Source organism: Microtus pennsylvanicus, chromosome 19 (genome assembly GCF_037038515.1).
Source record: "Microtus pennsylvanicus isolate mMicPen1 chromosome 19, mMicPen1.hap1, whole genome shotgun sequence".
In the NCBI taxonomy this organism is placed as follows: Eukaryota; Metazoa; Chordata; class Mammalia; order Rodentia; family Cricetidae; genus Microtus; species Microtus pennsylvanicus.
In genome coordinates, this window is record NC_134597.1 from 32,437,156 (window position 1) to 32,449,529 (window position 12,374).

At 45.4% G+C, this 12,374-nt stretch overlaps 1 protein-coding gene across 3 annotated transcripts in view; it reads left to right on the forward strand.

Annotated features, from left to right (window-relative positions):
* Positions 1-12,374, forward strand: part of Tbxas1 (thromboxane A synthase 1) — a 164,925-nt gene that overhangs the window by 70,914 nt on the left and 81,637 nt on the right. The gene's annotated exons all lie outside the window — the stretch shown is intronic.

Here is a 12,374-nt window from a genome sequence, read left to right on the forward strand (position 1 = left end):
TCAGATTTTATGAGGAATGTCTTGGCTCCATCTTGTCCCTATCCCTCCTTCTACCTCTGTGACACTCCTGGTACTCCCCTAGATGACTCACTAAACCTTGAACCCAGAGATGACCATGAAACTCAAATCAATCTTAGTGTTTGTAGACACTCCGTCATTCCAGCAGTTTGGGACTTAGGAATTTTTACTCACGTATTTTTCATTCCTTCTTCTTGGTTATCATGCACACAATAAACTTGAGATATTTTAATATCTCTGGAAACTGGAGCTAAGTCTACATGAGTTGGCAGAAATGTCCACAACTAGTGAATGATTTACTCTTGGGAGGGGTGAGGAGGGGCGAGGCCGGGTGGGCTGGTCTGTAGCCTATGTTTGGTTGGTCCTGTTGGAAGCAGTGATGAAAGAGATGTGTCAGATTGTGGAACATGCTTCCTAGGTACTGAGTTCTCTCAACAAAATGGTAGCACAGAGAGGCGAGGACTGTAGGCATGCTGGTTCCTGTCTTGGCTGCTTGAATATGGCGTAGAGGAGGAAATTAAAGCCATTGAGTATATTTGTGGAGGGGTGAGTACCAGCCCTTATGAATAGTTCAGAGACCACCTCTCCAGGGACAGGTTGAATCACAACAGTCTCATCTAAAGCCATGTGATTGATTCGGTGAGTGGTTTTATCCTGAACCATAAACCCCCGAGAGCCCTGGCTGCCCCAGATTTAGCCTCTCAAAGGACCGCCTCATCCACTCATCATGTGGCTGTTGGAATCCCAAGGATGAATCACCGTGAGACCACAACTCGGCCACAGAGATGACTAAAGTCAGGAGGCAAATTAGTCCCTTGGAAGCGTTCTACTTCTACATCAAAGGAGCGCACTGCTCAGAGAAATCCAGAGGGCAGTGGTCGCTTAAAACACACACAGTCCAGAAGAGGACCAATCAGAGCCCCCAGCAGGTCAGACCCGCCTGTGCTGGGGCCTTGGCCATGCCCGGTCCAGTCTCGACTGATCATAAATTGCCCTCTTTTAACCTGTCCCTACCCCCACAGCTGGCATCTTTCTACCCACAGCTTTTGAAAATTCATCCAGCTGCTCCTGATCCCCGTCTGTCCCTTAAAGGAAGCAGCTAGAAAAGAAATAGGCTCTTGGTTCCCGTGGTGAGAACCACTGTTGCGTGTGCCCTATGGAAGCTCTTGTCACTTTGGCCAAGCCTGGAAGGTTTGTTTGTCTGCTTGTTTTAAATAATTTATTTGTTTTTATTTTATGTGCATTGGTGTTTTTCTGCATGCATGTCTGTGTGACGGTGTCAGATCTTGGAGTTACAGACATTCATTAGCAGCCATGTGGGCACTGGGAATCGAACCCGGGTCCTATGGAAGAGCAGTAAGTGTTCTTAACCATTGAGCCAATTTTTTCCCTTTCTTTCTTTCCTTTCCCTCCTGCCACTCATCTCTCCTTGTACATTTCTTAAGAAAGGTCAACCTAGGCAGAGGTGGTAGTGAATCACCATTTTGATATCAGCCTTTGTGAGGCAGAGACAAGGTGAATGAATCTCTGAGTTCGAGGCCAGCCTGATCTACAGAGCAAATAAGGATGAAAAGAATTAAGGAAAGAAGGAAGGAAGGAAGGAAGGAAGGAAGGAAGGAAGGAAGGAAGGAAGGAAGGAAGGCAGGCAGGCAGGCAGCAAGGAAGGAAGGAAGGAAGGAAGGAAGGAAGGAAGGAAGGAAGGAAGGAAGGAAGGAAGGAAGGACAACCCACATGACAGGCCCACAGCTCTGAGCTGTTCCTCCTGAGAGCTCCAACCTCCAGCAAGACCAGTGAACACCCCAAAATGTGGCGGGACAACCTTGTCTGCATGTCTCCCTCTCTTTTGAGGCAGACCTCTGATTTATGTAAGCTCTTGGCAATGTGCAGAGGAGTTGCAGCCTGAGCTGGCAGCTTCTCATGCAGACTGGGCTATCCACTGGGCCTTCTGCCCAACGAGTGGCCTGCTTATTACCTGTGAACTTCCCATCTCTTTGCTTTCCTCGGGAGCACAGCTGGTCCTGGAGACAGCTGTGATGTGGGATTGCAGTTATCTGTAAAATACACCTCAAAGCAGGTTTTCAACACGATGTGTTGGTTTGAACTTTGACATCTTCTTCCTAAGGCCTGAGTGCTGGTGAGGCCTTGGGATGCAGGACTGGACCAGGCTAAGTGGTATTGATCCGGATGCTCGAGCTTTTCTCTAACTCATAACACTTCTTTCTGAATTTCACAATGTTGTCGGAGATTTTATATTTTCCGTCTTAGCAAGTTCTATCTTGTTGCATGAATTTATGTGTGTGTGTGTGTGTGTGTGTGTGTGTGTGTGCATCTGGGGTGGGGTGAGGGGTTCCCATAGTGCACATGTGTCAGAGAACTTGCAGGAGTTAGTTCTTTCCTTCCTTTGTGGGCTTCAGGGATTGGCTCAGCACCAGGCTTGCCAGCGGTGCCTTTACCTGGTCTTGCATTTTTGGTGCTACTTCTTGGCTCATCAGAGAATCAACTTTTAAAAAAATAAATGATTAAAATCTTATCTGTGCAATTATGCTTTTCCCCCACTGACCTTCTCGGCTGTGGAAGTAGAAATCAGTGTGTCAGGCAGGAGATGAATGCCTAGAATTTGGGGGACAAATTGTAAAGGAGCCCCAGGAACGATTGCAGTCTCACGGTAGCTGTATCCTGAGTATTCCATGCAGACATCTTGGACTGCTTACCTTCCTCATGCCTGGGACAAAATGCCCCATAAAAGCAACTTGAACAAGCAGAGATTTGCTCCTGCTCAGAGTTCCAGGGCAAGGCCCACCGTAGCAGGGGGGCCATGGTAGCGAGAGCTTGAGGCAGCAAGTTACTTTGTATCTGATGTGCTCCGCTCACTTTCTCCTTTTTATGCAGTTTGAGACCCCAGTCCATAGGAGGGTGCCTCCCGTATTTAGGGTGGGCCTTCCTGCTTGAGTTACCCCAGTCTAGAAACTCCCTCACAGCCGTGCTCAGAGGTTTGCCTCCTAGGTGACTCTAGACCCCGGCAAGTTGACTGCCAGTGTTAACTGTCCCGCAAGTCATTGTACAGGCAAGGACTGACCCCATCCCTTCCCACCGTGATTTCCATTTCTTTACCATCCTCTTTCTCCCCACAGCCCCTCTTCTTAGTCATCTGCCAGTGAGCTAAAAGCCTGGGTTTAAATTTATTACCGGTTTTCAGCTGTGTGACCTGTCAGTGTTTTGACCTCTGTGAGCCTCAAATTTTTCCTATATGGATGGCATTATGCTGATTGATTAGTAAAGTCTACAACAGAGACAGGTCCCCCGAAATCCTGCCCGCACCCCATGTAGCCGCCATTCTAAGCTCTAAATACAGGGACAAGCGCTCTCTCCCTCCGTCTCTCTCTCTCTCTCTCTCTCTCTCTCCCTCTCTCCCTCTCTCTCTCTCTCTCTCTCCCTCTCTCTCTCTCTCTCTCTGAGGTGCTGTGTCCGGACATCCATCTCTGGTGCTATTCTACGGAAAGGCTCTGCAGAGAACTACAGAAAACCTCCCGTAGGAGGTAGGATTTGACAGGTCCCAGGCTCCCTTCCCATCTCAGGAAGGGCCCTTGCTGTCAGGTGTGGGTCTAATGGAAGATCTAAGTGTATTTCTTTCTACCCCAATATATAAGCCTTACTTGGCTCAAATCTTTACACAGATCACAGTGATCGTATTTTTATAAAATCACCTCAAGCAGAGAAATTGGAATAATTGAAGTAACAGAGTTCTCGAGCTTAACTGATGGGACTCTAACAAGTGAACACGTCAGAGGTTTCAGATGATGGAGAGGAACACACAAACCCATGGAACGTTTCTTCATGTGTGTGAGGTTGTGTGGGATTCAGAAAAGTTGGTGGCAGTGGTCGTCATGGCAAACTGCATATTGTTGGTATTCTGTAAGCAAACTGACATGCCTAACACTAAACCAGCTGGCAATGCTCAAACAGTGACCACCTGAGTGACACGGCATCCCTCGAAGTCCTCAAGCTTCATCTCTCTGCTGCCCTGCAACCCTCTTCTGCTTCCTGCCTCTTTTGCCTCTGCTAGGCTGAGAAGACACAAGGACCTAAATGCTCCAAATAGAGTCCACACCTCGAATGAGGATACGTGGTCCCAGCACTGCCCACTGTGAGAGCCTGCTGGGAATCCATGTTAATAAGTCAGCTACCTGGACGAGAGGCAGGAAGCTAGTGTGACCCAAGGTCAAGGAGACCAGCAAAGCCCAGTGAGAGATGAACTATTACAACCCAGGGAACAACAACGTGGTCAGTGAAAGGTGGCAACCTCGGCCGTAGGCAGAGGATGGAAAATCTGAGTCAGAACACAGTAACACAGTGGGAGAGTGATTGTCATAAAGAAAACATTTTCAAAACCTACTAAATTAGCCAAGGGAATTCTGGGAGGAAAGGATGTTCTTAACTTAGCTCTTCCATTGTGGTCCATGTCTGAAAACCATCACCAAGACGACGGGGTCTAATTCTATCACACGTCACAGTGGACACTTCCTGAGACTGAGCAGGGCCCTTATCAGTGGGCCAGGCTTCCTCTCTCCTGCCAGGGATGGCCCAGCCCAACAAGTTTATTCTTGATTAAGGCCTTTTCAGTGAGAATTGCTGTAGGTTATTCCAGCTCCGAACAGCTATGTTTAAATCCAACCTGAGGCCTTCCACTTCCATATTTTGATTCTCATTTTGGTATTTGCCATCACTCAAGTCTACACAAATTAAAGATATGTGGCACAGTTTGTCCTTTGTTGTTTTGGTTTTGGGTTTTTTTGTTTGTTTGATTGATTTGGTATGATTTTTTCATTTTTCTAGACAGGGTTTCTTTGTGTAGTCTTGGCTGTCCTAGAACTCCATCTGTAGACCAGGCTGGCTTCGAACTCAGAGACTGCCTGCCTCTGTTTCCTGATTGCTGGGATTAAAGGCGTGAGCCACCACCGCCCAGCTATGGATGTTGTTTATAAAACCCAATGTGTTTTCGGGTGTGTGTGCCTTCACATGACTGACAGCCAGCTCAAGTGCAGAGCAGAGCCCATGCTTGGCGGAGTCTCCTTCTGTTTTCTCCAGAGCTCTCATCCTTACCACCCAGGGGTGACCACTCCTCTGGCGTCTGCTCCCACAGACGTGTATTACCCACTCTTGAATCTTATGTAAATGATAACTTACAGAGTGCGTCATTTTGTCTGTAAGATGTATCTATAACTGGGTCCTAAAACACATGCAATCTGTCTTGTTTATTGCTGTACAGTTCTCTTATTTACACAAGATCATTTGCTCCTCTGTTGATAGACTCGTAGGTAGTTGCTAGATTTTCACTATTCCAGGGCAAATTGTTAGAGCGTCTGAAGGGAATGCACTTGGGAACAGATTCCTGGGATCATAAGTGCTGAGACACAAGAGCAGGTGTGTGCCTGGCCTTCCTGTTTACCACGGATCAGTTTTCAAGGTGGCTGAGCCTGCTGATCCCCCCCGGCAGCCTGAGATAGAGCTCTCCGTCGCTCTCCATCTTCCCTGCCCTTCACCCTCCACTGTTTCCTTTGTCTTCTGGCTGGGTAGTGATATGTCATTGCCATTTTAATTTGCATTTATGAGATGAATAATGACGGTGAGCACTGTTTCATATGCTCACCTGCCGTTTGAATGCCCTTTTGTGCTTGTAAGGTCTTTGCCCATTTTAAAAAAGGTGTTTGTCTTTTTTTCTGATTAATTGATTGCTATCCTTATATGATCTGATATATACAGATATATACACTGGAGATTTCTTCCCCTTGTCTGTAGAATTCTATTTTGTTTTCTGATTTTTCAAGACAGGGTTTCTCTGTAGCCTTGGAGCCTGTCCTGGAACTAGCTCTTGTAGATTAGGATGGCCTCGAACTCACAGAGATCCGCCTGCCTCTGCCTCCTGAGTGCTGGGATTAAAGGTGTGTGCCACCACCCAGTTGTCTGTAGCATGCTTGGTGTGTGTGTGTGTGTGTGTGTGTTCCCACTGTATGTGTGGAGGCCAGAGAGCAGCCTTAGTGTTGTTCCTCAGGAACCACCTTGTTTTTTGAGACAGGGTCTCTATCTAGCTGTTAGGGTAGGCTGCCTAGCCAGGAAGCTCCAGTGACGTCCTGTCTCCACTCTCCATGGCTGAGATTGCAAGTGCACATTACTATGCTCCACATCCTCACACCAGGCCTCACAGGTGTCCAGCAAGTACTTAAGCTGTCTTCCCTGCTCCTTCATTATATTTATCTATTTATTTATTTATTTGTTTATTTATTTATTTATGATTTTTTAAGACAAGATTTCTCTGTGTAGGTTTGGAGCCTGTCCTGGAACTCGCTCTGGCTGGCCTCAAACTCACAGAAATCTGCCTGCTTCTGTCTCCTGAGTGGTGGGATTAATTAAAGGCACGTGCCACCTCCACCCAGCTAAAAAATAGGCAGCCCAGGCTGGCCTTGAACTTGTGATCCTCCAGCCTCCTCCTCCTCCAGCAAATCCTGCTGGGATGCGTCACCACAACCGGCCTTGATCATTTTCTTAATGACATCATTTGATAATAAAGTTTAGATTATCAGAATCTTTAATGATATCACTTTTGTCGTTCTGTTCAAGAAGTCTTTACTGCCACCAAGCATCAGAAACCATTCCATAAGTTTCACTTGCTTTGTCTTTAGTCATAGGGCTACGGCCATCTCCAGATGATTTCCTGCTATGAAGTAAGGTATAGATCATTTAATATCTAAATACTGCAGTATCATTTGTGAGGAAGACCATTAAATCCCCACTAAATAATATCTTTGTCATGAGTCAAGACATCATGTGTGTGTGTTTATTTCTGGGTCCTGTTTTGTGCCATTGATTGATTTGTTTACCCTAAAACCATAGTCTCTTAAATATTCTATCATTACAATAAATGTTAAAGATGAAAATATAATTTCTCCTGACCTTCAGGTTCTTTGATCCTTTGCATACAGTTTTGAATCAGCTTGTCTACTTTTGAAGAATTGACATGTCAACAATATAGTTTCCAAATCTGTGAATGTGGCCTCTTTCTATTGTTTAGGTCCTCTTTGTCTTAGTAATGGTTTGTATTTTCAATGTAGAGGCTTTCACATCATTAGTTAAATTTGCTTCTTAACAATTAGATAATTTTAAGGCTGGCCTTGGTGGTATACGCCTTTCATGGTCCTTGGGAGGCAGAGGCCGACAGATTTCTAAGAGTTTGAGGACAGCCTGTTGCATTTTCAAAAAGGACAGTTTTATCTTACACTCAACAGTCACGCTCAGTCTTAACTCAAAGAGTGTGTTGGAAGACATTCCTGGAGCTTTCTATGCTGCTCCTCCATGCCATCTATATTAAATACAGTTTTATTTCTTCTGTGCAAATTTCTATGTATTTTTGTCTTGCCTTGGTGGTTTTTCTTTGTTGTTGTTGGTAGTGGTGGTTTTTGAGACACGGTTTCTCTGTGTAGCCCTGGCTGTCCTGGAACTTGCTCTGCAGACCCCAGACTAGCTTCAAACTCACAGAGGTCTGTCTGGGCCTTCCTCCCAAGTGCTGGAATTAAAGGTGTGCGCCACCACGCCCAGCTTGTTTCATGTCATTTTATTCATAATCCACTAGATTTGGTATCATGAATGGCTATTAAAATCTACTAAATATTTCCTGGCATCTGTTGAGATTGTATACATTCTTTTCCTTTACTGTGTTAATGTAACGAGTTCTAGGTGGTTGCTTTTCAAGGCCCACACTCCTTGAGTAAGTCCTGTTTGGTCTTGATAAATTGCCCTTCAGTACATCACTGGATCATACTAGCTAGGATTTTGCTTAAACGACTTTTGGATCTGTGTTCATGAGAAAGTTTTTCTTTCTTGTAAGTTTCTGACAGAACTTGGAATCAGCTTTTGTTGGCTTGGGCAATGGTCTGGCTTAATGCTCAGCTGTGCTCCTCAGAGCATTAATCTCAGCTTTGATTACTGCAAATCAGTAGTTTATTATGGCAATAACAAATAACACATGCAATTGGATTAGGCTCAGTGTAGAAACCTATGGTTTTCCGCTTGACTCCGGATTGGTAGAATTTATCTGTCTTTGTTCTGCCAGCCATGAAAACACCCCAAAGAATTGTTTGCCCACACATTATTTCTCTTCCTTCTCTGTAAGAATGTCCTTGGAAGTAAGTCATAAATGTTCTGTTTCCTCGTCTACAAATCAGTCCCGCCAGGAAAAAAGAAACAGTGAGGTCACTCTGGTGCCACTCGCTATCCATGAACTTGAACTGACTCTTAAAAGCCCTTCTTCACAAATTCCTTTAAAAAAAAATTCTGGCTTCTATTATATATAAAAGCCTTCCAAAAGAGGGGATGAAATGTATTCTCTACACAGGGGCATCGGAGCAAGGTCTAGGCAATGGAGCTTTCTTTGGGAGGTGTTTTCTCGGCTGTGTTCACTGTGGAAAAGAGAAGCGAGTAGACAGACGAGCAAAAGGCTGGAGGGGGACTAAGAGCTCCAGGTATTGAGATGAGCTGCTGAGAAGGCTCAGACCCATAGGAGAAGGTGACGATGGTGCTGACTTAACGACGCACCGTGGTCTCGGATACTGCATGCCGGGGATGTTCTAGGTATCTTGCTGTATTACTACAATCCTCCCAGCTGTCCAGTGTCTGCTTTCGTTGTCTTTTTCTTTTAACTAAGGCTAAAGGGCATAATAAGGGCTGGTGGATGGCTTGTTGATTGAAAGGGCCCGCTCTGCAAGCCTGAGAGCCCGTTCCATCCCTGGATCCCGCGGGAATGTAGAAAGGGATCTAACTCTAAAACTGTCCCTAACTTCACGTGCATGCTCACACAATAATAATATAGTTTAAAATTTAATGATTCTGCATCGTAACGAGGCATCCTTACGCTGTGTGATGTTCAAGGCAGGTTAATCACATCTGCTTCTCTCTCATTTGTCATCTTCACGGTAGAATAATGCAATATATCCTTTCTTTTAGCTTTTGAAACACACAGTCTATGTTTGTCACCCAGGTTATCATACTGCCGTCCACCAGAGCCTCCTGCTCCTGCCTGGCCATAGCTCAGAACCCCTGACCAGCCTTCCTGCTCCCTCGCCCCTCCTGCAGTAACCCTCAGTTCACTCTCCAGTCACAGGAGACGAACTTCCACAGTTGGAAAGTTCCTGCCTGCAGTGTGCAGAATGGATGGGCGTGACAAGGCTGGAGGCGGGGCAGTCCGCTGGGGCAGAGATAATGGTGACCGCAGCCAGGGTGGTGGCCATGGCGATGGAGGGAGCTGGCTTGGGCTGATCAAAGAGATTTCAGAGTCGTGCTTGATAGGCTTTTAGTAGAAAGAGAAGATGACCCAGAGGCTTGGGGTTTGGATTAAAACGGGCTTTTCAAGCTTTCTTGATTAATAGTAAGAAACTGGCCACAACAGACAGTAAGAAATACATTTTTGATGCTGGCACATACATACACACATAGACACACAAACACTCACACACCTACGACAAATGAGCTGGACAACAAAAAATCCCAACCGTTTGTGAAATTCTTAAGGCTTCCTACTCTATTCTTGTTTCTCTTTATCCCCTTTCCTTTGTTTTCTCCCTTTCCTTCATTTTCTGTATTTTCTTTGTTTTTGTGTGTTCTGGTTTTTGTTACTGTCCTTGCCTCGTTCTCACACACCTCCCCTGGCTTCAGTCTCTCAGTTTCTGGGATTATAGGTACGAGACACTACATTTGTCTCTTTCCTATATGCTGGTTGTAATTCACTACCCAGATACTCAGAGGGTTCTGGCCTGTAATCTACGCACACCTGTCCTGAAAGACCTTGGAAGCATCTTCACGGATACTCAGCATACATGGTCAGACCAACAGACAAGAGTCTAGAATGTCCTGTGTCTCTGGAGCTTCTTTCTGAAGACCTGGTCTCCCTCTGCCCAGCCAGTTACCCTTTACTCCTTCAAGGGCCCTCAAGACCTTCCAGGACCTTCCTTAGTGAAGCTAGTGGGAGCAATGCATAGGCAGACTGAGGAGCAAGGGCACGGTCCAGCAGGTCCAGCGGCTTCAGGTTTGCGTGATGGACATCCTTCTGTGTTCCAAGTCAACACATCGCAGTGATCCTCAATGCATGAGTCACAGTGACTACGTTACAGAACCGACCTGTGTCGCCAACAGCAGAAGGAAGAATAAAGAAAAGGTGATATTTATCCACAACAGAATTTTTTTTTCAGTCATAAAAAAAAGAACAAGGTTATATTATTTGCAGCATGCAATCAGAGTTCAGCACACTAAGCAAATTAAGCCCGTCTCAAAAGACAGATTTTTTTCCTCTCATTTGTGGTTCCTAGATTATAAACAGATACATAAAGCCATGCGCATGTGCATAGCATGAGATCAGATGCAAAACTGCTCTGGGAACAAAGGATCAGGCAGGGTGGGGTGGGTAGCGGGGTATGGAGGTAAAGATGCTCTGTATTCAATATACACTTATGTAAAAATGCCCTATGTAACACAGTACCATGTATCCATGTACTATGAATAGATAGATACACATGAGAAATTTAAATATAAAAGAGAGCTGTGTGGGTGATGGTGGGGTATGGTTGCCTAACGGTGTAAAAGCACTTAGCCATGCACTCAACATTTAAAAACGGGTTAATTTTGCATATGTATATTCATTTTTCAAAAAATATTTTTAAAAAACATCATGGCACCCCATGCTTGTAATTCTAGTGCTCAGGAGGCCAAAACAAGAAGATGGAGAGTTGGGGGCCAGCCCAGACTACACAGCGACACCCAATCTCCAAATAAAATAAAACAAAATGTCAACTGTCTGGCATGATGGTCTGAAGATGAATCCTCAGGTTGGGAGAGTTCTAGAAGGCCATCTAGGTCCCACTCCCCACTCAGGGGTCAAACTTCCAGAACTGTGTTCCTAAGAAGCTGCACGTTGTCCACCCTGGTAGTGGGGGCTCACTACTGAAGGCAGGTTGGCTTGCCTTTGATTCAGAATTTTGATTAAAGAGCCTGTTCCCCTGGAGACAAGTGTGATTTTCCTGTGAGCTTCTTCCAACTCCACACCTCAGGGTCACAAAACACAGTCTAAACTCCCTTTCTTGTGTAACATGAATAATCACTGAGCACATGCCAAGTCCCACGGCCTGCATTTTCAAGTTTTTTTTCTTTTCCAGATAGACATCCTAGAATATGACAACTGGTTCCCACCTGTGTTTTTGTTTGTTTTATTTTGTTTTGTTTTATGTAAAATGCCCTACCACATACAGCTCATATTTTTGGATATTTGGTGTTGTTTTGGGAGATACTAGGAGCTTTAGGAGGTGTGGAGAAAGTGGTTCCCTGAAGTATAGGCCTTGGTATTTATATCCCAGGTCCATTTTCTGTTGCTTCTCTACTTCCTGAACCACTAAAATGTGGCCAAGCATCTGCCACAGTCCCAGGGCCACAAATCCACCTTCTGCTTTGCTATCCCTTATTCTGCCAACATAAGTAAACTTTTCCTTCTATAAGTCACTTCTTGATGGGCATATGGGCACAGTCACTTCTTGATGGGCATATGGGCACAGTCACTTCTTGTTGGGCATATGGGCACAGTCGCTTCTTGTTGGGCATATGGACACAGTCGCTTCTTGCTGGGCATATGGGCACAGTCACTTCTTGTTGGGCATATGGGCACAGTCACTTCTTGGGCATATGGGCACAGTCTCTCCTTGTTGGGCATATGGGCACAGTTACTTCTTGTTGGGCATATGGGCACAGTTGCTTCTTGTTGGGCGTATGGGCACAGTCACTTCTTGGGCATATGGGCACAGTCGCTTCTTGTTGGGCATATGAGCACAATCACTTCTTGATAGGTATATGGTCACAGTTACTTCTTATTGGGCATATGGTCACAGTTGGTTCCTGTTGGGTATATGGTCACAGTCACTTCTTGGGCATATGGGCACAGTCGCTTCTTGTTGGGCATTTGGGCACAATCACTTCTTGATAGGTATATGGTCACAGATACTTCTTATTGGGCATATGGTCACAGTTGATTCCTGTTGGGTATATGGGCACAGTCACTTCTTGGGCATATGGGCACAGTCGCTTCTTGTTGGGCATATAGGCACAGTTACTTCTTGTTGGGCATATGGGCAGAGTTACTTCTTGTTGAGCATATGGGCACAGTCACTTCTTGACAGGTATATGGTCACAGTTACTTCTTATTGGGCATATGGTCACAGTTGGTTCCTGTTGGGTATATGGTCACAACCACAAGATGAAAAGCTAACAATTCTGAGAAGTGAGCTGTGGCTATGACTGCATGACCATGTGGTTCATAGGCCTTTAGA